At 43.0% G+C, this 26733-nt stretch overlaps 1 protein-coding gene across 1 annotated transcript in view; it reads right to left on the reverse strand.

Moving 5' to 3' along the window:
• The window catches only part of TRRAP (transformation/transcription domain associated protein), a 303743-nt gene extending 278606 nt beyond the window's left edge, over positions 1–25137 (reverse strand). The window contains exon 1 of the mRNA XM_067550926.1: positions 24938–25137. The gene's annotated coding sequence lies outside the window, so the exon portion shown is untranslated. The remainder of the gene's footprint in view (positions 1–24937) is intronic.
• Between the last annotated feature and the right edge of the window lie 1596 nt (positions 25138–26733).

The raw sequence follows: 26733 nt of genomic DNA on the forward strand, positions 1-26733 counted from the left end.
CACTAGGATGATGAGTGCATAACAAAAGGTCACAATTCAACAAGATGCACAGTTCCATTAATAGGACTTCTCATGTACTTAAATTTAGGTCAGTGATAAAGATGCAGTTGAATCAGGGCCAAATGCCTTGGATAACAAGGCAGACAAAGAGATGATTAACGGTTGTCTTTGCCCACCTGGCCCCACAAAACAAAAAACCAAGCCACCACCCAAACCTTCATCCTCGAGCCAGCCACAAGTTTCACAAACTTTCTTTTTGTGCAAAGTATACCTTTTTGTCATAAAATATTCAAAGTTTTTCAGCCAGCTCTATTGAATCTGTTAATTCATCTCTCAACATTATTAATAAACACTTGAAAAATATAAAGATTAAAGACCAGGCCTATATAGTGATGGCTGTTCCTTGTGCAGCTTACATTAAGCTGTAAATAATGTAAGACAGTACACAATTCTGTTTTGTTAGTTTAAAAGATCATTGATGAGCAATCAAGACAAAACCATACTGGCAGAGGGATAGATGGGGTACAGGAATACCCTGGGTTCATCAAAAGCATCATTTAGGGTTTCTAATGAAAGTCTGGGTCATGCTGCTCACCATAATTATTTGGTATGTACTATACATGTTTAAATTTTTCTCTAGGCCTTGTAGAGAAGGACATTCAGAGATAGCAAGCCTTGAGACAAATTTCTCCAGACAGGAGGCACGAGACACTTAACCCCCTGGTGGACCATTGTGCCTTACAACAGAAGTCTATTAGCATACTGAGGCACATGCTAAAATAGAGCTTTCAGAGCCTTCAGAAGGAAATCAACAGGAAGAGGTAAACATTTAGGGGATGGGAGGGGCTCTGTTTTCAGTGAAGATCAAAGGTCAGTCTGGCATATCAGAAGGTGCACAGGGACACTCTGGCATCCTTCAGTCCGTGAAGACAAGCTGCCAGCAGGCTTGATCTTATCCACAGGGAACTTACCAGCAGGGTGCCTCCTTCTAGCCACCATGGGAATTAACTCCTCACCAGTCTGAAGCCCCTTTTTGTCAGTTCTTCACCTGTGGTCTCTTTCTCTGGGATTTGAGGACTCTGCCTCCTGCCAGCTGACCCATAGTCCTGCCCTTCCAGGGTATCAAAGTCCCCCTGAATCAGTGGCCCATTTGCCATTCCAGTCAGCCTTCCAATCCAAGGCCAGGTCCAGTGCTGCTTTTCCAGCAGCTGGTAGGGGAACCGATACTAACACACTACTGTAGGTTCCAGGCCAAGAACCCTATATCTGGCAATGTTGCTACTTCCCTGGATTCCTTCCTGCTTCCTTGTTTATCTGTTAGACCATCTCTGAGTTTACTAGCCCAAACTCCCATCTCTCAGGGAGTAACTGCAGATTACACCTTCTCTGGCTTCTTGCCAGCCTCAGTAACCTCACACATCTCTCTGAAATGATTACAGACCATCTGCAACCTCCTTCTGGGCTTAGCTTGCTGGTTTTATACAAACTCAGCCTACCCCTGCCCTAGGCCCAGCTAGGCTTCATCATCAATTAGTGTTTCAGGCTCTGGCTTTCATCCGGGTGCAGCCTATCAGGTTAATTGTCTAACAACCGGCTTTGCCTGGGGTGATGTGGACATTCCAGTACACTTACGAAAGGGGAATCTCAGCCATCCTAGTGGAAAATGCTGTGGACAGGACTTGGGATACGCTATCCTGTAGGAAACAAGGAATGCCTTCTGCACACACGTCAAGTCTCACTCACTGGGTGTGAGACTCACTCATTAGCAGGCTATCTCCCTCACTCATTTGGAGTAGGTATATAAAGATTCAAAATATTTTTACTCAGGCACTGAAAGAGACGAACAGTGTTTGTAGGTTTGGTCACAAAACAGGTTGTACAGAAGTTAGAAGAGCAAGAGAATATTGGTCATCTTGCAAAATGGAAGTTCTTTTGTACAGCCAGAGCATTCTGTACTAGTGTAGCTTCTCCCATGCATCCTTAGCTATCTCTGAATGATGGAATGTTAAATATGGCAGCTTTTGTGAACTTTGATATTAGGGAAAACTGCACTTTTGAGCAGATCGAGCACTTTGTTGGCAGATAGCAGCACGTTCTATCACTCTCCACCTGAGACTGAGAAGCTGCAAGAGGAGTTTGGGGATTACCAGTTGATGCAGAAATCAGATATCCCTCCATGTGTCTAGGATGAGGCAGCACTACAGACCGACACAGATAACACTACTGTGCAATACAGGATGGACACAGTGTGGGCATAGCGTAGCAATGTCAAAACCCTTAGTGGTCTTCTCCAGTTCCCATCAGCGAGTTGCCAGGCTTGTCTTACTTTCACCGCACTCAAATTCAGGAGAAGAGAGAGTGTTCATTCTTGTTCGAAAGAATAAGACATCGTTCAAACCAAACCTTGGACTAGACAGGACACTGTCCTCTGTTATCCAAGTGAAGCTGGCAAATCCTGAGCCATGTTTCAAGTTTGCTGTTTCTATAACTTCTTTCGGTGACTCAAAGGGAGCCACATGGCAATATAACAAAGCATATGAATAAAATGTGAAACCAAATGAGATATTAAAAGAAATGAACTAATGATTTAATGAAATTAAATGAAATCTGAATCCTTTATCTATGGTTTGTTATCTTAAAATTAATTAAATTCAATTTCATTACTTCATTTATTTTTACATTCATTTAATGTATTGTTTGGTTGTTTTATTGTCATTTAATTTTAATGAATGTATTTTGCATTTATTTATTTTGGAATCTGATTATTTAGTTTTCTGCAAATGTAGTATGAGCAATAATATACAAACCAAATAATATTTGTACTGTAAAGTGTTTTTCAAATGGATAATCACTATGACAAGGTGAAATGCAAAACAAACATAGTATTGATAAAATGGGGTGGACAGGTATTAGGTTTATATAAAAACAGTTTAGTTTTGAATATTTCTCTTGTTCTGTCTACTGACTGTGCCCCGAAACCAGGGGCAATTAACTCTGGTCCTCAGGGATCTCCAACATCCAGGCTTTTGTTTCAACCAGCAAATTGTTTTTATTAAAATCCACTGGTTTGCACTGCATATAGAATTCTCACATGCCCTAGACGTTAGTATGAATTAGGACATTTAAGTGTCTCATATGCAATATTAAGCAGTGTACATTTTAAAACAAACTATTAAATGCTGGTTGGATTAAAAACCTGGACTATTGGATGTCACCAAAACCAAAGATAAGAGCCCCCGTCTTAAGCAATGACCTAACGCAACACCTGGAAAGTCTCCATTTCCCATCCTTTAATCTCATTCTTTGGGGCTGTAAATCTCACTCTTAAGGACAGTCAACCCTTGGCATCTCTGCTTCTGAGTTAAGTTTAATCTCTAGAAAGCATGTTATGACGTTGTTTAATATGTAACCTCTTGGGTCCAATAATCTTACATCATTTGAATTTCTGTTTGACAATAAACGTGTATTATCTTGTTCTCACTATACATATTTCTAAGTGCTGTGTGGTAAGTGGAGTGGTGATTTTGAACTGAATTTTGTAATTGCTATTCCTTTGGGTGTAAAGGTTGTGTGCATGTTCAATTGATCAAGGGCTGAGCACTCTAGAGGGACATTCAGAGGATTCTGGGGTCAGTGTGTTGCCAGACACTGGTGGAGTCAGGGAGCTAATCCACAGCAGGCACAGACAAGACTCTCTTGCTAAGGGCAGATGGTGGTGAGGTGCTTCACAAACCTTGTACCCCTGGGAAGTGCCACACTCACTCTGGGGCTTAGTGGAGAGAACAGGGCTCAACTATATACAAAAGAAGTTGTGCAGACTCTGCTTTGGCAAGATCAAGCTTGATTCTGATCTTCCCCAGTGTACATCAGGGGTAATTCTATTGAAATCTAAGGTCTAAAGTCAGTGTGAGATCAGAGTTAGGCCCCAAACTAGGGTGAGCAGATCGCAAGGGTGAAAAATCAGGATGGGGGTGGGTAAAAGGGTCCTATAGAAAATAAGGCCCCTAAATTGGCACATCTGGTCACCCTACCCCAAACAGGCAATTATTTATAGGCAAATTTAAAAAAATTAAAAAGAAAAAAAATCAGATCACATTCTCTCTTTCTCCAGTCTCTACCCCACCTCCTCAGAGCCATCCATTTCCTCAAGACCAGGAACTCTTCCATGTTTTAAGAGGAAGAAATCAACCCAAAATGCTGGATCTGAAACCTGCATCTAGATCTACATTTTTAAATGGCTTTGTCTTTGTGAGGGGAAGACTTGACACTCTAGATCCAAACCTTCCAGTCTTTGAAATCTGCCTCGCTGTTTTGTGGTTTGATCCTCTCTCTGCTATTTTACTCACCCAGCTACTGTACCAGGCAGAATCCCTCACTCCCCTCCCAAGTTCTACTCATCACCTCTGCAGGTCTGGGGCCCTAAAAATGAATTGACTTTACTTGTGTCCATATTAATTTTGTAGGGTGAGAACACCTTGAGGAGACAAAGTCTACAACTCAAATAAAGATGATATGATTAAGTCAGCAACGGTACTTATTGCTACTAGATCCATTTTTATTTTTAAATGTGTTATTGATGTGGAATTTATAAAAGACAAGTGTAACAACACAAAATGCTGTGCACATAAGGATAAAGCCAGGAAAGATTGCGGTGTCTTTTGCAGCATTCATCTTTAATTAGAATTACAAAATGACACTTATTGGGGCATACAAATTAAGATAAGCAGATCACACAGCCATGAAGTTAATTTGTTAAGTATCTTCTCGCAAATCACTGGGGTCCACCTGCCTACTACTGATCTGAGGGATAAATGTTGATTTTCACTCGACAGGTGTAGAGCTAAATTCTCCTCCATGTGCATGCTCATGTCTTTCATCAAGTGCAAGGAGCAACCAACAGTTAGAGCACTGGCCCAAAAGCTGAGTTTATGGCACACAAACAGAGAAATTATATAGAAGCATTAAATACTCTTTCTGGAAGGTTGCAATATAACTAATTTTTTTCAGAATCCAGAACAATAACGCCCAGGAACCAAAAAGAGAGAGAGTCAAAGCAGGCTGCTCCCTAAGGTGGAGAAGCACAATCCACCCCACCTTGCTCGAGCCCGGCTTTTTGCAGATTATCTGCTGAAGACCCCAGTTTGCATGCCTCACAGTCCCCTATCCTGCAAACAGGACCAGGGAAACACCATAGAATTTAAAGTGATAGCATATAATGCTAACACAGATTTCCATACTTGGGAGACATGGATTCGATTCTCTGTGCAGCCACAGACATCCTTTGTAAGATGAAGCAATTAATTTAATTTAATCTCTTTGAGCCTCAATTCACCACTTGCAAAATGGGGATAATATCACTTCCCTATTTCACAAGGAGGTTGTGTAGATAAGTGCAATAAAACTGTGAGCTGCTCAGATTCTACAGTAATGGGGACCATAACCATAGAATCAGGAGTTCCCAAAGTGTGTTCTGTGAACCACAGAGAAGCTGCTGAGTACTTACTGGAGGTGTACAGACAGCTGGCTAGTAATTCTGGTTCTCCTCCTGGTCTTCAGTTGCTGCATTTCATTAAAATACACTAAACGGACACTAAATACTTTCCTAGCGTAACTTTCCCATGTAAGTAATTCATGTCTTTGCCACAGGGATGCTGTGTGATTGTGAATGGCAGGGGAAACATCCTGCACAATTTTGAATGGGATAATCACTCTATTGAGTAGTGGTTCAGGGTATGAAACAGCATGAAACTACTCTTCTAGGCAGAGACCCTGCAGGAGACAGTAGTTTTAAGTACAATTCTGTTTTCCTTATTCAAAAAAATGCTCCTTCCTCAGAGTTAGAAGGAAGTGACTCTTTCAGTGATTTTTTACCATTGTCACACTACACAAACTGATTTGAAAACTTGGTTTACACACTTTTATCATATAGAGGGCCCAATTCTTTCTGACTCATACCAGTTTTACACCAATATAAAGCCATTCATTTCAGTGGAGTCACTCCTGATTTACACTGGTGTCAGAAAAAAGGAAATCAGACCAATATAGTATTTCATAATTAATAAATTAGACATCCAGGGTACTGCTAGTTTACATGCTATAATATTGTATACATATGTAGCACCTATTGCTATGACTGACCCTGAAGCACTTCTATTAATTTCATTTGGTGAACCCTAGCTTTTGTGTTATGAGAACGAGTAAATAACACTTCCTTATTTATTTTCTCCACACTAGTCATGATTTCATAGACCTCTATCTTATCCCCCCCTTAATCATCTCTTTTCCAATCTGAAAAGCCCCAGTCTTATTAATCTCTCCTCATATGGAAGCCTTTCCATACCCCTAATCATTTTAATTGCCCTTTTCCAATTCCAATAGATCTTTTTTGAGATGGGGCAACCAGATCTGCAATCAGTATTCAAGATGTGGGTGTACCATGGATTTATAAAGAGGCAATATGATATTTTCTGTCTTATTATCTATCCCTTTCCTAATGATTCATAACATTCCGTTAGCTTTTTTGGCTGCCGTTGCACATTGAGTGGATGTTTTCAGAGAACAATCCATAATGACTCCAAGATCTCTTTCTTGAGTGCTAACGGCTAATTTAGACCCCACCGTTTTAGATGTATAGTTGGGATTATGTTTTCCAATGAGCATTACTTTGCATTTATCAACATTGAATTTCATCTGCCATTTTGTTGCCTGGTCACCCTATTTTGTGAGATTCTCCTTCCTACACCAATATAAAATAGGAAAAAAGCCCTTGAAATTAATGGAACTACACCAGGAATGTGTGCAAGAATAAGCTTTTAGAGGGGCATGTTCTGTTGCCCCTCCCCACCCCTAAAGCCTCAGAGCAGGAGAAACTCGCTCTCCCCACCCCCACAGCCCTGGGGAAGGAGGAGTTCTGTGCTCCCGCCACTTATTGGAGGGCCCCTGCCCCTGCTTGTCCATGCTTAAATGTATTCCTAAATCAGGGCCCATATGAGCTCAGAATGAGGCCCACGGTATTTACTAAATATGCAAGATGCTACATACATTCAAATCTCCATGAAAGAGAGCTAAGGACTCGTATATCTGAAGAGGAAAAGAAAGAAGGCTTGGTAGAAGATTTCAAAGAGAAATATTGAGTAGGTATTCCATACAAAAACCTGAGCTCCCTTTAGAATACCCTGCAGAATGTCAGTTTGGAGAATTTCCCATGGGTAAGGAAACAGTATACACTTTATTGAGCAGGTTGCCTAAACTATCCAGCTACTGAAAAATGACAAAATAAAAGGGAGTAGGTATTGATCCATTCTCAGGGAAATGCGGAGAGGAAAAACTTGCTGCTGCTGAAAAAGATTGAGATTTTAACTTTTAGTGTATTTCTTGGGGTACTTTGTAGTTTCAAATAAAGCACATGTTGAATGGATTTAGAGCTGGCTAATGGACAGATCACAAAAAGAAGTCATCGGTGACTATTGAATGAGGAGTATTTTGAATGGGGTTCCTCGGGGATCAGAACTAGGCCCAACATTATTCAACATTTTCATCAATGAGCTGGAAGTAAATATAAACTCACTACTGATAAAATTTGCAGATGACACAAAGATTGGTGAAAGAGTAAATAATGAGTACAAGACAGTCATACAGAGGGATATAGATCCCTTAGTAAGTTGGACCCATTCAAACAAAATGTGTTTTAAAATTACAGCCAAATGCAAAGTTATACATCTAGGAAAAGGCATGCAGGCCACACCTACAGAATGGGTGGATTGTATCTTGGAAAGCAGTGACTCTGCAAAGTATTTAGAGAACGTAATGGACAAGCAAATGAATATTAGTCCCTGGGTAATGCGGTGACAAAAAGCATTAATGCGATCCTTGGATGTATAAACAGGGGAATAGTGAGTAGGAATAAGGAGGTGATTTTACCTCTGTGTATGGCGCTGGTGAGACCAATATGGAATATTGTGTCCAGTTCTGCTATCCACATTTTAAAACAGATATTGAAAAACTAGACAGGGTTCAGGAAAGAACAAAAACAAATATTAAAGGGCTGGAGAAAACGCCTTACTGTGACAGACTTAAAGAGTTCAATCTGTTTAGCTTATCAAAAAGAAGACTGAGAGGTGACTTGATTACAGCATCTAAGTGCCTTCATGGGGATAAAATACTAAAGGGCTCTTTAATCTAACAGAGAAAGACAGAAAAGGAACTAACAGCTGGAAGCTGAGACCAGACAAATTCAAATTAGAAATAGAGTACATATTTTTAATAGTGAGGGCTATGAAACATGGGAATAAATTTCTCAAGGAAGTGGTAGATTTTCTATCTCTTGATATCTTCAAATCAAGACTGGATGTCTTTCTAGAAGATATATTTTAGACAAAACAAGTTGTTGGGCTCAATACAAGGTAACTGCATGAAATGTAATGGCCTGTGTTATACAGGAGGTCAGATTAGATGATCTAAGGGTCCCTGCTCTCCTTAAATGTGATGAAGCTATGAATTCCACACCATAATAGTTGAATATTTCCTGGCCATACTACAATTTAGGGCCTGAGCCTGTGCCTATTGAAGTCAATAGGACTTTTGCCCTGGATTTCAATAGGAAAAGGATTAGGCGGTTCATTAGCCAATTTATTCATAGATGACTTGGTTTATATTTCATCTGGGTTCTAGTTTTCCCTCTCTACTTTCCCCTCATTTAACTCTCAGTGCAGGGAAGTTTAGGAGTCCTAAACTGCAGTTCAGCTGGGCTCAGATCTGAGTGGCATTAACTGCGCTGTCCCATGGTCCCTGAAAGAAGGCCATGTACCCACATGAGCAGGCAGGGATGTAGAGGCCCATCCTTGATGATGCTGCTTAAGATGAGTGTAGTCCCTGCAGGGGGAGGGGAGAGAGAACACTTTACATCTCCTCACTGCCCTGAGCAGCCATGCAAGCCACAAGCCCGGAGTATTTCATGGCTTCCCTATATTTTCTTTGGATTTTTTCAGCTACAGCTTTCTTCTGTGATTGTTTCCCTCAAGTCACAAATGCTTCATTTCAGTCTGAACCCTCGTACAGTGAAGTCTTTTGTCTGTGTGTGAATATGTATATTGTTAATTAGTGTAAACCCTGGATACAGTGTATGTTATTAAAAACTCATAGTAAATATTATTGCCAAGTGCTGAACAGCAGATATTAAGCAGTATTTAAAGATTACAGGACCAAGGTAGGTCAAGTTATTTTAGTTCTACTTTCTGGAATCTAGGGCCTTTTAAGCTGATTATGTGACGTGAACGTGATTCCTGCTTTCATTACCAGAAATTCACCATATCTAATCCCCTTGTTTTATGTGGCCTAGTGTGCTGTGTGACATCTGAATATTTCTTTTGGTTCATTTTAATCCACCACACATAATCATGTTCAGGCATCTGGGCAATCAATTGTTTGGACTAATTAATATATTAATATGCACCAGAGGACCATAACTGCAGGAAATAATTCTGTACAGATGATGAAGTTTGCTCTAAAGCCACTCAGCTCTGTATGAGACCACAGATTTCACTTAGGCCACATCTAGGAAATGTGGATAATTAAAAATGACAGACAATAAAGATGAACCCATGCAACTTGAAGTTTAATGGAATGGTACAACAGGGTGCATTCTACTTGCCAAGGAAGCTAGCAAGATGCCAATTCTTGAAGGTTGCCTGGGAAGGAAAGGGCATCGTTTAAGGGTGTCTAGGAGTATCATCTGCTTGGAAGAAGCAACAAAGTCCCAGGTTCATCTGGTGAATGGATTGAAGGGCTGAGTGCTTAGATTAAAAGCTCAGTCCCCCCACCTCAGAGCATGGACAACAGCTCAAACTGTGGGTTTGACGGCTGAAACAGTGCTTCAGGGCAGTTTCTCTGCTTCTCAGATAGAGAGATAATGAATAAGAGAATACTGCTTTTATGATTTTACCTGGAGACATTGAACCTGATCCCAAGCCCATTGAAGTCAGTAGAAAGATTCCCATTGGCTTTAATTGGATCAGGTCCTTTGTCATGACTATATTTCAACCTAGTTTTGGTTTGGTTGGTCTCTTTAATAATTTGGGTGCCATTATATTTCAAGTCCAGTTCAATTTTCCTTTCCTTTCCTATTTTCATACCTCAGCTCTTATCTAGCCTTACTGTATGAATAATTCTTTTCTCACCCCATTTCTGTGAGAACTAACAGTTGTAATATCCAAAGTGGGGAGAGGATGAGAGGTGAAACCGAGACCAATGTGACCACCTTTGAATCACAACAGTCACTATTATACAAGAATCCAAGAAGTTACTCTTAGTTCTGGTAAGTGTAAGCAAATAAAATAAGCATTATTTGATAGCAACAAAATCCTATATTTAAAGATCCAAATTGCATTACATTCACATGATCAGATAGTAAAGTTACAGCCTCGCCCTATCTGCCCTGAGTCAAAGTGGCACAGTAGCTGTATCACTCCAGGATCAAACCATGGACCCATGCACTGAATTGTGAGTACATCTTCATTGACGGGGGCAAATTCGCTGCCATCAGATCGATCTTTCCAGATCGATTGAGCAGTCAGTGAAGACCCGCTCAATCGAGCCAGAAGTTGACTTGTTAAAACCACCACCTCAAGTGGTGTAGTGCTGAGTCAATGGGAACTGTGTTCTCGGCAGCGCAGTGCAGTGAAGACGCTGCGCACAATAGAAGTTAAGAAGTCAACGGGAGTTACGCAAGCCACTCTGCATAACTTATGTAATTCCCATTGACTGCCGCCAAAGTTTAAGGTATGTGTAGACCAGGCCTGTGACTCAGAATTCCTCTGCTGTTCCTCTGCATCTGAGAAGAGACTAATGGCAAGTTTGCATTTAAAACGCTGCATTGCCGCTGTAGCACTTTAGTGAAGACGCTCTAAGCCAACTGGAGTTCTCCCTTTGGTGTAGTTATTCCACCTTCCTGAGAGACAGTAGCTATGTTGGTGGGAGAAGCCCTCCCGTTGACATAGCTCTGTCTACACTGAAGGTTAGGTCGGTATAATTGAGTCACTCGGGGTGTGGATTTTTCACACCCTTGTGCGACGTAATTATAGCAATGTAAGAGTGTAGGGTAGACCTGACCTGAGTAAGGACAGTGACACTCTAGCTCATAAAAACTAGAACTGAGCTAATAATGGAGTTTTTGGTTCATTGAAAGTTCTGAAAAATCTGAAATAAAACTTGTATTGGGTCAAACTGGAAATGAATGTTTTTGAAATTTCTAGCATATCAAAAAGTAAAAAACAAAAAAAAACCAAAACAAAAAACAAAAAACCACCCCAGTTCTTTTGGGTCAAACAAAACATTTTGTTTTGATTTTGAGCCTTTTATAAACATTTTGTTTTAAAATAAAATTAAAGGAAATTTCAGAACAAAAGATCATTTTGAATCAAAAATTGAAACACTTTTTGAAAATGTTGGAATAAAATATTTTGGTTTTTTTTAAACACACACATTTTTGGGTTTTTTTGGTAACAAAGAATTTGACAAATTTGACACATTCGCTAAATGTTTTGGTGTCACCAAATTTGCATTTTTCACTGAAAATAGTTTCAGTCAAAAAATTTCACCTAGCCCTAACAGAAACTCAGCGCATGCAGCTCAGTCAAACTTTAAACATTGTCTTGTCCATCCTGTTCTCAGCAACCCCATCTGAGGAGATGTTTTCACCCACTTGTGCTGTACAGCCAGAAGCCACTACCTCACTCCTTCTTTTAAGGTCAGGAACCGGTTTTCTTCTTTCCACGGTTGTCTGACAATTACCATCCCCAAAGTCCATAACAAGTTTCTTAAATAAGTCAATTGGCAGAGAGTAGAGAGTAAAGAGAAAGGACACAAACAAAATTAATTGTAGATGCAAGAGAATCACCAATCACTTTGAAAAGCTTAGCTAGCTAGATTCTAAGCTCAGGGTCTAGCTAGCTTCTCTTTGAAAAGTGATTGATGTTTCTGTTCTAGCTAGAATATTGATTAAGTTACGTGAAGCTGTTACATTACAACAAAATATCTGCCTTGGCCTCCAAATTAACAGACTGTTGCAATGAGCTCCAGTACATCTCTCCTGATGTTCATGTAGTTTCTGTCTCACAAAGATGAGCATCTCTCTCAATGGAAAACCTTTACAGGAAATCTCCGTTCTTTGTCTTCCAGTGAAAGTGATCTTCCAACTATTTTGGGACCTGTCTTCTTCTTCCACTCCGCTCCCAACAATAATATTCTCTTTTATGACCCCCTTTCGGACTTGCACACACAGCAATCAGTCCTAAGGATGCTGCAGCAACAGTTCCGAAATACATCTTTGTTCCCACAATAATTTTCAATTCACTTGTCTTCATCATCACTGGGGTTTGTTAGCTAAATCAATGTTCATGGGCAGTTCACTTCAAACACATCTGGATAAGTTATTCTTACACACTGAAATTCACCCCTATGCTGTGAGCCACCACTGATGTATTCACTATTTAACTCCCTCTTAAGCCCTCTGCACAGAGGTGAATTTTGCCCAAAGGAATTACATAAAAGGGGCCAGATCCTCAAATTGTGTGAATATCTGTTGCTCAGCTAAAGTCAATGGATCTGTGACATTTTACACCAGCAGAGGATCTGGCCCCAGAAACTAACTACACGATTATAAACTAGATGTCCAGTTTATGGCTCTCACCTTAGCCTCAAAAAGCAGGGCATTGACTGAGTACTGAGGGTTAAACCAGCCCTCTTCCACTGGAACCCTAATGTGCTCGCCCTGCTGCCCAAGAAGGGGGACCTCCACGACCTCAGGAACTGGCATCTCGTCTCACTCCTCAGCCTGGGTTATAAGATAATAGCAAAGGCCATCTCGCTGTGGCTAGGGTCCGTGCTGGCGGATGTGATCCACCCCGACCAAACCTACGCCATCCCAGGCTGTACCATCTTTGACAATCTTTATTTGGTCCGGGACCTTCTGGAGCTTGGGTGCAGGGATGGTCTGTCGTTCACCCTCCTATCCCTGGGTCAGGAGAATGTGTTCGACAGGGTGGACCACAGGTATCTCCTGGGCACTCTGCGGGCATTTGACTTCAAGCCCCAATTTGTGGGTTTTCTCCAGGTGCTTGAAACCTCCGTGGAGTGTTTGGTCAAGCTCAACTGAACCCTGACCGCACCCGTCAGCTTTGGGCGTGGATGCATCAGGGCTCTCTGCTGTCAGGCCAGCTGTACACTCTGGCCATTGAGCCCTTCTTCCGTCTCCTCCGCAAGAGGCTGACGGGGTTGGTGCTCCATGAGCCAGAGTTGTGGGTGGTGCTGTCAGCGTACGCCGATGATGTGCTCTTCATGGTCCAGGACCCGGGTTACCTGGTGCGGGTGGAGGCCTGCCAAGCTGTCTACTCAGCGGCCTCCTCCGCCCAGGTCAACTGGGTCAAGAGTTCTGGCCTGATGGGCGGGGCTGGGTGGCGGATGAGCTCCCTCCCACCTGCACTTCAGCTATCCAGTGGCATGCAGGTCTGCTGCTCTATGTGGACATGTACCTTTCTGCCACCCATCCTTTTCCACCGGAGAACTGGGAGGATTTGGAGGGCAGGGTGGCTGAGTGGCTCCAGAGGTGGACAGGACTGCTCCTGTGCACTTCCTGTGTGGGAGGGCACTGGAGCTCAACCAGATGGTCCTATCCATGCTCTGGCACCAACTCAACACCCTAGTCCTGACACCGAGCTTCCTGGCCAAACTTCAGAAGACCATTCTGGAGTTCTTCTGGCCAGGAGTGCACTGGGTCTCTGCAGAGGTCCTGAGTGTCCCCCTGGAGAACAGGGGACAGGGCCTGGGCTGCATCCGCAGCCAGGTCCACACCTTCCACCTCCAGGCCCTGCAGAGGTTCCTTTATAGTGTAGGTAGTCCAGTGTGGCGCACGCTGGCGCACACCTTCTTTTGTCAGCTCTTTTTCTCCACCTAAGGGGTCTTCCGTGAGACCTCTCTGAGCTGCCAGTCTTCTATCAGGACCTCCTCCATATCTGGAGGCTGATCTCTGCAACCAGGTCTGTGGTGGCCCACCAAGGGGGTGGATTGCCTCACGGAGCCTCTGCTACACAACCCCCATCTCGGTGTGCAGGTGCAGAATCCTACTCGGTGCACCAGAGCCTGGTCCTAGCAGGTGTCACCAAGATCGGAGACCTCCTAAACTACGACTGGGAGGACTGGGTGGATCCCCAAGTGCTGGGCCGGTGCATGGGGCTCTCCATCTTTTGAACCCTCCAGCGCATACTCCAGGAGGTAAGGACAGCCTTGCCTCCCACTGCTCAGGCCTCCCTCGAGCGGGTCCTGAGGGAGCATGCTCCTTGCCCGCCCCTTGCCCCGGGCCCTCCAGACCTCTTCATCGGGCTCCTGCCTGTGACCCCCCGACTGCCTCTCCCACACACCCCAAGCCGGCTGCGGGATCTGCAGCCAGTGTGCTTCCAAACTGCACCACGGGCATATCTCTACATGCTCATGCTCCACACTCTCCATTTCCTCACCTGCTTGTCCCGCCTTGACACCAAATGGCGGGACCTCTTACCACCTGTCGAGGGCATGAGACCCCTGTGGGCCATCCTGTATTCCACCTTGGCTCCATGGCCCGCCAGGGATATTGGCTGGCAGCTCCTTCATGGAGCCATGACCCCGGGCATGTACCTGGCACGCTTCACCCCCCAGTCCTGAAGCTTGTCCCTTTTGCAGCATGAGGGAGACCCTGGCGCACATCTACCTGGAGTGCGCCAGGTTGCAGCTCCTATTCCAGCTCCTCCAGAACCTCCTCCTGAGGTTCTGGCTGCACTTCTCCCCACGTCTTCTGATCTTTTCCTACCCCATCTGTGGCCCCACACAGTCACAGGACCTCCTCATCAACCTCTTCCTCGCCATGGGCAAGGTGGTTATCTGCAACACCAGGAGAGGATGTTGGCCGAGGAGGTGCTCTGCAACTGTGGGGCCTCCTTCCGTCTCTGAGTAGAGTTCCTCTGGGCCACATCCACTGCCTCCTTGGCTACCTTCGAGGAGTAGTGGGCACTGTCTGGGGTCCTCTGCTCAGTGTCCCCATCAGGTCCCCTCCATTTTGCCCTTTGACCTTCACGCCCATCCCTGTTTCTTCATTCGTTGTCCCCTGTAATTAATTGAGTCCAGGTTCAGTGGCTCCTCCCCTCCTGGGTTAGGAGCTTTCAGCTGTGCCCACACCCTGGAGCTCAATTAAAAGGGGGAGAAGAGCCAGTTGAGTGAGCCTGTAGGGAATGGGCTAATGAGGAGCAGCTGTGAGGCTCATGAGACAGGCCCTATAAAAGCTCTCAGGAAGGAGCTCAGGGGGCAGACTAGAGGCTTGCTGAAGGAAAGAAGTAGGAGCAGTAGCCGGAATGGGTGAGCGTGCAACCTAAGAGGCAGAAACTTCAGGTGGAGGTGAGCTGCCCTGCCCTGCCGGTGGAGACTGTGTGACCCCTGACTTGGGACCGTACCTGTAAATAGTTGGTGGTGGGAAGACAAGCCTGTAAATAAAGAGTGCTAGTGGGAGCACAAAGCTGCAGCTGTGTGTGGTTTTGGGAGAAGAAGCCCAGAGCAGCAAGGGGGAAACATGGACCCCTTTACAACGTCTCAAAGGATATTGGAAGAAAACTTTCTGGAGTGTCTTGCTGGCTTGAAAGTTGTGGTTTCCCCTGCCATTTCTTTCTCTACAATCATTGGGGAGAGGGAATGAAAACAGGCTTTTTTCCCCCCATGTGATTATGTAATACCCTTCAGAACTAGACTGTGAAAGCTGAAAAGTCTGTGGTTCTTAGACAGGGATCAGTCTGACAGCCACTACCCTCACATGGCTGTCATGTGATACAGTAACATAATGGCACAGGAACATATCAGGACTCCATGGATCCTCAATGATTTCAAAGCCAAGCTGTTTGTGACAATCAGGATGCATGCACAGACTCACTGTCACGGGGCAGGTACACCTAGTCATCCTTTAGGGGCAGGGTAGGGCGCTTGAGCCTTCCAGTTGAGCTCGCCGGCTGTCCTCACCCTCAGAGCTGTGTGGGTAGGGTAGCCCCAGCCTTTGGGGACTCCGGATACCTTGGCATGCATAGTCCCCAACAGCTCTGGCTGCTGCCTGGCATCCACAGGCACTTGAGCAGCTGCCTGGTTCTCCGGGTCCCCAGCTCCTGCAGTCTGGTGCTTTGGCAGCTCCCCCACCACACATCCTTCCTCCTCGGCATCCACCTGAGCTGCTTTTATAGTAGTGCACCTGTTGGAGCATGCCCAGCAAGGGTGGAGGGGAGGGGCTTCTTCCACCCAGAAGGTGGGGTTAACTCCTTCCTGACCAGTGTAGGGCAGGTACACCCCTTCACACTCCCAGACAGAGACTTTGATTCCCCACCACCACCTGAAATGCAGGAAACATTTTAAATTCCAGGAGTGCTAAATTGGCCTTTTTTTTCCCCCTCCTCTCCTTCCCAGATAATTGAAGCACCAGATATTGAACTCTTAGTCTTTTATTAGGAGAGATTCCTGAACAGAAAATGTTTTGAATCAACTAAAAATCAAGGAGCTGTACCCTGCCATCAGTTTTTGTACAAATGTGCACTGACTTCAATAGCAATTTTGCAGGCAGAATGATGGCAAGTTATGGCCCAACAGTAAGCTGAAAATAATACTGATACATTTTCATTCATGTTTGTCATTCAAGTATTTCAAGTCTCAGGAGGGTATGTTGTAGAAATCCCAGGACTAGGTAAAACTGAAGAATAACCCTTCCAGTCTATTCTGGTGCTTTAAGTGATGAAATCATCACAGCCCAAATTCTGTTCTCAGAACAACCCGGGTAACTTCAATGACGATCAGTAATATTTACATATGGGCTAAAAAGTTATAATGGGTTAGCAAACACAATGGGCTACCTGGTGCCATTGATTTTTTTTTTTTTTTTTAAAACCAAGCAATTGTTGCTTAAAAATTGATCGTGCAAAGTATCCCAACCTCTCTTCTGGAAAGTACGCAATACAGTGTTTAAAAAAAAAAAAAAGGGGGGGGGCAAAGGGGGAAAAACCCAAAAACCAGAACTATCAGCCTTGTTTTGTTTTTAGCTGGGTTTTCAATCAAAGCCATTGTGGAATCCACACTGATTATTATTCAGTGCCCTGGGAAATTCATTTTGGGCTATACTCTCTATTTAGAAGTATAATTGGATGAAACAGAGGTTTTTTACATTTTGTACTATGGTCAAAGCCAAAACCCAAAAAAAGATACTTTTGGCAGCAAGTCTCTGAAATTGTATTCAGACTGAGAATATAGTCATTAACCAAAGCAATATTGCATCCAGATTTGTACAACTAGTTGTAACAGTATCACTAATCCAATGAGAGAGAAATAGCATCTAAGGAACTGTAAGGTTACAGATGTACAGAGCAGTGCTTCTCAACTAAGGAGTTGAGATATCAAGCGTCACAAAAGACAATCAGGGGGTCTTCAGACATTCAAAATGTTATTACAATCTAAAGCAAAGAAACTGCTCTCCACTCACACCCTGACCCTTCAAGGTCAGGTATTTTTGGTCAATCTCTTGAAACAAACACACACAATTACGTAGGCATAACATTATCACTGATCTTTACTATAAAAGTAAGAGTAAAATCTATGGGGGAGGGGTCACAAAACATTTGATTTTTGAATAATGGGCTGCCAATATGAAAAGGGTGGTAAACACTGGTATCACAGGATACAATTACAGTGGGCCCAACCATAAACCCACTGAAGTCAATGGGATTCTTTCCACTGACTTCAATTGATTCTAGAGCAGGCCCATCACAGACCATAGTACATTCTTTGTAGTTTGAGCTTTAGGCCACGTCTACCTTACAGGGTCTATAGCAGCATAGCCACTGCACCGTAGCTATGCTAGCATAACCTCGTAGGGTAAACGCAGCCTACAGCAACGGGGAGGTTTTTCTCATCACTGTAGCAACTCCACCTCCTCAAGTGGTGGTAGTTAGATCAATGAAAGCATTCTTTTGTCACCTAGCTGTGTCTACACCAGGGTGTAGGTTGGCAGAGCTATATCACTCAGGGGTGTGAAATATTTAGCTATGTTGATTTACATTTTAATGATAGACAGAGCTTCAGTCTTTTTCAGCCAAAACCTTTTCCTTGTACCATTGAAAATAGAAATAGCTGAAGAAAGATTTTTACGTATAACACAATCTTCAGACTGCATAAGTAGCATTTGCAAGTCCGACACAGATTTCTACAACAACCTGTTTTCTCCCTGGCCTTTGTTTAATTCATATGGCTCTGTAAAGCTCTGGTCTGACTCTGGAAAAGCAAATGATCATATTTCCAGTAATTACAAGATATTTTTTCCCCAGCCCATAGGATAGCATAATGAAAATAAATGTGTCTGAAGCCAGCTGCTGCAGTATTGTTTCCCAGAACACGAACCTGACCTTCAGGCAAAGTCTGAGTGAGAGACAGTTCTTTCTCTACCCATGAAGATCAGAATGATTTAGATCTATCCTGAAAAGCCAGTCAAACAACCATTATTTCTTACTTCTATTGTTGAAGACAGAGGCAGCTTTTTTCCTTATCACATTTTTAATAGTCACAGTCACTGTTTTCATAATTTTTTCATTCTTAATCTAATGGATTTTGTTATTTCATTTTGGATGGTTTGGGTTTTGATTTTTTTTCCAGTTGTGGTGATGTGGCTATTATGAACTGGGAACATTCTGGTGCAAAGAAAAAACTGCCAATTCTCAGATCAATAGCTGCTCCTGAAATTAACATCCCTCACATGGAAAACAGTTGGGTGGGGTATGCTTCTATGCACGCTGACAGAACAGAGATCTGGGGCCCAGTCCTGCTTCCATTAAATGTTAATGGCCACATTCCCATGACTGATTACAGGGGATTTGCTTTTATTTTTCTTTCCTACTCAAAATGACAGCACATTCAGGCTCTCAAAATGCTCAATAAAAACAAACATTTGTCTAGAAAGTGTTTAACAAATGAGCCTTCTTCCTGCATGCCTGAAAGTGAGCGTTGCAATTTCACAGCACCCAGCAAAAAAACAAAACCAAACATAAACCAAGGATCAGAAAAGCTCCATGATACACAGAATGTGGACAAATTGCCATCCAGTTTGCCACAAAACAATCAGAAGAGAAAAAAGTAGATGGAAACTAACATTTTGGAAAAACTCAATTGCCTTCCTCTGATTTCTCTAATGAGTTTATATAAATTCCTATTTATAATCCATTTGATATACAAGACCTCTGCCTGATCCTTTGCAGTGATAATTATTGTATTCAACAAAACTGGCACATTCTTCCTTTAACATGTGTAACCTATCTTTTAAAGAATCTCCGCTCTAGCACTGTGCAGTTCTCAAAATTACTGGGGGTAAGACTAAAAAACAACAGAGAACATAACAGATGGAGTGATTCAGCATAACCCATTTTAGCCTGTCTTTTCAAGTCACAGTATATTTTTCATTCCATCCTTGTAACTTGTTTTTACCAGTAAGCCTACACTTACCATAACAAGCAGCAAGCCTCGTGTCTGAGCCCTTTCTTATTTAAGTAGGTGGGAATTCTGCCATTGAGTCAGAGTGTGATTCTCACCCCCTTTCCAGCTGGGTAAATTGATCAGAGCCATGTAAAGGGCTTCCCATGCAGAAACTGGGAAGACACCCGTAAAGCTGTCTTTAAGGGCCACTTTCTAACCTTTCAGCAGTATGCATCCCAGGGGCAGGACCCCAGCACACAGCAATGCTCCATAGGGTATACTTACACTTCCAGCTGGAAGTAATTTCCAGTTCAAGGAGATATTCCCACACTAGTTCTGATCAAAGTAGCACAGTAAAATAGAATGTAGCCATGGCGGCATAAGTAACAGGAGGGGCTAGCTGCCCTCAGTACATGCCTAGTGCCTCAGACGGGGTAGGCCCTCCTGCCACTCATAGCCACAGTCTATTTTCAGTGCACTAACTCAAACAGAGCTAGCACAGGTATGTCTCCTGGAGCTGGGAATGACACCCAAGCTCAGAGTGTAGACAGACCCATAGACTGACACCCAGGGCTCTCTAAGTTAGACTGCAGGCTTCTCCAGGCCCCCAGAGCAGCCAAGCATAGGGAGGCTTAAATCTCACTCATAGAGGTTTCAAGTTGAGCACCCAAACATCAAGACACCCCCAAAATCTCTAATTAAATTGGGTTGAGCTGGAGGAAATATTTTCCTGATGCTTTTTTAAATCCCAAGGGTAGACAAAAGACAGCATCTTCTGTATAATGTATTAGAAACACTGTACCAAGGCATAAGTTTAAAAAAAGGAGACCTGCAAACAGTCTTTACCTTCGATCTTGAATAAGGAGTGTGAAGCCTGATCCCTAGCTGACCCACAGAGTCAGTGATGCCTGGGTAACCATGGCAGCATATTTGAACAATGCCAAATGCTTGTAAACTGAGAGACAGAAGTCCAAGGAGTGGAATATACAAAACATGGAGCCAACTCTGATGTAAATCAGGAAGAATGCCTTTGAAGTTCCTGGAATTATACTGCTGTGAGACCAGGGTAAGTGAGAGGGGAATCAGTCCTGTATTGTTTAGAATTGAACACTGCACCTGAGATGTATTTGACACATTTAAGATCCATTATAAGTTATGTCCATTAGGCCAAATTCAGTGGTGCTGTAAATCAGAAGTCATGGGTGAGTGAGAAAATGGGAGTGATAGTAAAGGCTTGGCATCACTGTAGATAATACAAATTTACACTAGTACAAATGAGAGTGGAATCTGACCTTAGAACTCCTCCAGAATCGCTTTGTTGGCCTATGACCACCAAAAGCTCGTTTGATCTGCCCACGCTCAGGGCAGCTGGCAAGTCCTGGTTGCTCCACTAACCACCCCATGAATAGCTATTTTCCCATGTGTGACCAGGGTACCGTATCCAGCCAAAAGCACTCCTGGCTGTACCAGTACAGGGGTGAATTTTTTCATCTAGATTAGACTACATCTTTGTGCCTCAAGTATTTACCTGCCATAATTGTCCCTGAAGCTGGAATCAGTTCCAAGACCTGAGAAGCCTTGAGAAACCCTAATTAACACACTACCATAAATAATTTGATCTTTTAGGACTATGTGCACCCTCTAAACAGTAGCTAACAAACAGCTTCTTTAATGGAAAAAGGGAGGATTTTGTTTGTTTTTCTCCAACCACCTGTAATTGGTGATAAACAAAGCAACCTGACTGTTTGCTTAAAGCAACAGCCAAAACACAAACCCACAGTGTCCTGCCTGCTAGTGCTAGTGTACTTTTGAAGTGAATCCAGCCCTGCTCCACTTTGTTAACCAGAAACGTCACTACCTGCGTCTCTGGATAGAAGACAACATTATACACAGCATTAAATTACATCCTGATAATAACATGAATTCATCCAAGCTCCCGTCAGGACTTTGGGCATTGAAATAGTTGCACAGGGCCTTCTGCTTCCATCCTTCCAGAATGATTTGGGAACAGCCACATCTCTGTGCAGTTGGAAGCTAACAGTGTCTGACTTTGAATAAGAAAAAAAGTGAGCCATTTCTCAGGCTCTGTGGCATATGAGGTTTTTCTACCTCTTACTGGAATTGTAAACAGGTTGAGCATTAAAAAGATGGCTTTAGGGGTGTAACTCTGGGAGCACACCCACTGTGTATGGTGAATGTAACACCGTTGCACGAGACAGCTTCCCAGAGACTGGTATCTTATTAAACCTTTTTCCTGTACTATATTATTATCGGCTTATAGCAATACACTTGACTGATATTGGTTATTTGGTCTCTTGAATATGTCATAACAAACCAAAGTGTGATTGAGCAATCGACTATACAATTTATCAATACAAAATAGAGGTACAATAACCTTTCCACTCCTTTGAGATTCCCCTATTGATGCATCTCGGGATCACATTTGGTTTTTTGGCCACAGCATCACAGTAGGTTCTTATGTTCTGCTGATTATCCATCCCGAACCCCAAATCTTTTTCAGAGTCACTGCTTCCTGGGATAGTCCTCCGTCCTGCAAGTATGACCTACATCCTTTGTACCTAGATGTATACGTTTACATTTAGCCGTATTAAAATGCATATTGTTTGCTTGCTCCCAGTTTACCAAATGATCCAGATCGCTCTGAATCAGTGACTTCATAATTTACCACTCACCCAATTTTTGGGACGTGTGCAAATTTTATCAATGATGATTTTGTTTTTTCCAGATCACTGATAAAAAGATTAAATAACATAGGGCCAAGAACCAATTCCTGTGAGACTCCACTGAAAACACACCCACTCGATGACAATTCCCCATTTACAATTACAGTTAGCCAGTTTTTAATCCATTTAATGTATGCCATATTAATTTTATATCGTTCTAGGTTTTTAATCAAATGTGTGGTACCAAGTCAAATGTCTTAGAGAAATCTAAGTATATTACATCAGCACTATTAACTTTATCAACCAAATTTGTAATCTCCTCACCAAAAACAGCATATCAAGTTACTTGGACAGGATCTATTTTCCATCACCCCTGTTGCTTTGTATTAATGACCTTACCCTCCTTTAATTCTTTTTAATCGAGTCCCATATCAGTCTTTCCATTATCTTGCCCAAGATCAGTGTCAGTCTGACAGGCCAATAATTACCCAGGTCATCCCAGCTCCCCTTTCTAAAAATTGACACATTAGATTTCTTGCAGTCTTTTAGACCTTCTCCAGTGCTCCAAGAGTTACTGAAGATCAGTATTAACAGTCCAGCAAGCTCCTCAGCCAGCTTTTAAAAACTCTTGGATGCAAGTTTTCTGGAACTGCTGATTTAAAAATGTCTGGTCTGGTTTCTGATATCAGATGTACTGGTATCAATGCAGAGTTTCTCACTAGAACTGCTCCAGGTTTACACCAGAGTTACTAAGAAAGGAGACTTGCATTACATATGACATTTGGCAAAGTCAGCAATGTTGAAGCTCTCTCTAAAATGAATAGAATCCAAGATTTATTACAGAAATTAATCATCTTTGTACCAAGTTATGGCTGTCTCTCCCACTTACTCTAACACTGCATTCAGTGAGTGCAAGCTGTGCATGGATTACCTGATAGAAAGATTCATGGAGTATACAGTAATTTAAGTGGGAAAGCAGGTCTCCAGTTCACAATAAGACCTGTGCAGACATGGGCCTTTGAAGACCACCCTGCCTATGTAACAATATCTGGCTGCATCTTTTGAACATAAGAACATTTTCTGGCTAGACAGTGAATTTACAGTGAAATCGCTCCTGAATAAATACTGACCTGCATGATCTTTGCTTACTGATGCCCTGCACATTAGCCAAAAATCTCTACAGCGTTAAGTGACATCATTTAGACATGCAAATTGAAGGCTAGGTTCTCTGCTGTGCCCAATACACACACCAAATGGGAGGAGCCACAAACAAGATAGCCCCTGAATCCAAGGATTGGTTCTACACTGGCTGCAGCCCCGGCATACCCTCGAGGCTGCTCTAGAGCTTGTGAGTGCGTGATGTCACCAAAGGTGTCATCTGCCAGACAGGGATCGATGGAGCCCACTGGCATACCTTTAGTAGCCCACATCTATCTCCCCAGTATGCACCTGACACAAGATGGGAGGGAGGTGATGTAGGAACCAACTGAGGACAGTTCCAAACCAAGGAGATCTTCAGCTGGAGATACCTAGTCAATTTATAGCCCCAAAGGGGCCATATGAGGGAGAGAGGCTGGCTCATTAGTACTTCCATTTCTTTGCTCATAGAAAGTCTTAGCTGTGTGTGTTTTAAAGCGGAACAGATTTTATAGCAATCTACAATACTGCATGTTCCAAGGGCTGCAGCTGTCACTCAGCTCCCTGCAAGTCGTTACTTCCATATATTCAAAGTTTTTGAGAACTGAAGGCTGTCTTGTCACTCACACACTCCATAAACAATACAGATGCTGGAATATGGTAATATTTACTCCTGTTTTGCCATCTGCTTATATATGCACATGAAATATGCATCTCCCCAAAAATCTGGAGCTGCAGAATATCCATTACTTAAATGTAAGACACAAGTTAAAAAAATGCAATAAATATACTTTCTTCCTTTAATAAAACAATGTAGTATTGCACCAATTTTAAGGAGACTATACAGAACAATGTAAAATCACTATCAGTGGGTAATGTGGTGTTCAGTGTCATGCCTTTGCTGAAAAGAACCGTTATATAAAACACCATTTTAGTTACGTAATCAGTCAAACACAGTGGAATACCAGTTGTTTATCTCAGGCAAGCAGAGACAGAGCCATCCCTGCTATAATTCCCTTGCAGTCAATTATTGCTAGGGAAGAGTTTTGCCCTGAATGAACCCTTACCGGAGTATCGACCCATCTCCTTTAAAGCACTATCTCTTCATTCTTTGACTTCTGCACTGGAGGGGAGATTCCTCGTTTATCATTTTAAAATCTTTTTATCACTTCCACTGCACAGCTGAGAGGGAACTTGCGCAAGAAACAGTTAACAAGTAATGGCTTGATTTTCAGAGCTGCTTAGCCTCACCAGCTCCCACTGAAGTCAGGAGCTGTGAGTACAACACCTCTGAAAATCAAACCATAAGTGTGGAAGAGGCAGAGAGAGCTGGTTATCTCCCCCCATCCCCAAGCTCAAGGAAGTCCTCCCCATACAGCTGGGGTTCTATGGGCTTTGGGATAGTGGAGTTGGGACTAATGAAGTAGAGTGCATAATTATTGTGTTATATCCTGAATTAGGCCCCAGTTTAGCAAAATTATTTAATCCTGTGCTGAACTTTAAACACAGAGACTAGTCCCACTGAAATCAATGGGATTACTCACATGCTAAAGCACCTTTCTGAATAACGGCCCCCATGTCCAACTGAAACACATAGGTCCTTTACTTACCTCAGATAAGGAAAGAATCCCAAAGCTCTTGCTTTGCTGCTGTTCAGTGAGTTGATAGGCCTGCTCTTTAGAGCAGGAACCCAGTTATATGGGGGGATGTCTCAGAAAGAGCTCCACCCAGCACTCATGAAAGCCACTTCTTGGAAAAAGGTTGGGCCTCTGAGTGGAGTAGACCTGAGGTAACTACCAGTTTGATTAGGAAAGGAAAGAAAGAGAGAGAAAGACAGGTGGCCTGATTGATGGCTACAGCCCTCCTCTCCTGCTCTCCAATGAGATGAAGGAAGAATGTTAACCCCTCAGCTCAGTGTCCCGCTGTCTTTTGTTTGATAACCAGAGTGGGGATTTTTAAAATCTCAACCTCAGTCCAGGTTAGGCAATCCTTTTTTTCATGTTTGCTCTAATTTACCCCAGCTGCTCCCAGACCTCCTAGTGCTGTTCTGGCAGCTGAGGATCCTTAGGAGGTAGAGATACCTCAGACACACCCCCAGCCCAGAATGTTAGGGGAGGATAGTGTCAGAGCTGTACCAGCTTTACAGGCACTGAAGCTTCTCCTATACAGAGGGATCCTCCAGCTTCAAATCTACTTTGTGCCACCAGACCACTGCAAGTATGCTATGCAGGGCCCAGGATTGGGGCCTTAATAGCCTGCTGCCACACCCTCTGGTCTTCATTGCTTTTTAAGTGTAGCAATTCCATGGACAATTTATGGATGGGGCACCAAATCATTTAGCTCAGATCCAGGTAACTGATCATTATAGATTTCAAAGTTATTAGCCACAAAGGTTATATACTCAGATTCTTTAGGATATATGGGGAGACAAAGAGAGGATGTTGAAACGTCAGGATCCCAGCTAAACCTTAAAATAACAGACTACACAATTGTGTGTGCTATTGGGAGGTGCCACAGGATAACATGTTGATACCTTCCTTCGAGACACACAAAATTTGCTCCTGGTAGTTCACTCTGTGTGACTCTTTCTGAGATGACTTTAAAAGTGGAAGTCCTGACTGGACCTACAACCTCTCATGACACTTCGTGTAGGAATAAGGGGATTAGCCCCCTGTTCTCACCCCACTTTGTAGCCTACTCTTCACTCATCAGTTGCCACCTACTACCCTCAGCCTGTGCTCTTCTTCCTGCATAGAATTGCAGGAACCCCACCATTTGCCTTGCCTCTCATCGTTCTACTCCAGGGACAACAAAGTCATTTCCCATGGATCTTGGCCTAGCTTTCCTGGTATGCTTCCATTACTCTCCTCTGTACTCTTGCCCCAGTGTGGGCTGGTACAGCCACAGAACGGTTGTGACTATTACTCAATCCAATACAAATTACATAATTTATGCCATCATAAGGAAGGTGAGGGACTCCTTTTCCTCCCTCCACTGCCTCTCTCTACTTCTACAAGCCTAGACAAGACCTTCCACTCATGGATAGGGTGGGAGAAAGTGGTAATGCCAACATGGATACTTGAAGCATGCAAACGCAGACACACAAAATCAGTGGGTCTGGCTCCCCATGCCACAATGGTGGGAGAAGATACCTTTTACAGAGATTTTACATGCCATTTAATAGTGAGTGGAGCCATCCTCGTGTGTAGGGTAGAGTACACACTTCACTCATTGTAAGACCAGGGCTATAGTTTGTATGTCATTCTGGAAATTTATAAATGGAAATGCGAGCTTTTTAGAGACAGTTCATACAAGTCTAAAAAATGAATAAAATCATAGCATTATGAAATATCAGATGGTACTTTGCAAGACTATAAAGGAAATAAAGAAAACTTATTGTACAGTG

This window comes from Emydura macquarii, unplaced genomic scaffold (assembly GCF_026122565.2).
Source record: "Emydura macquarii macquarii isolate MOO-44397 ecotype Brisbane River unplaced genomic scaffold, CSIRO-AGI_Emac_v2 contig_1348, whole genome shotgun sequence".
NCBI classification, from domain to species: domain Eukaryota; kingdom Metazoa; phylum Chordata; order Testudines; family Chelidae; genus Emydura; species Emydura macquarii.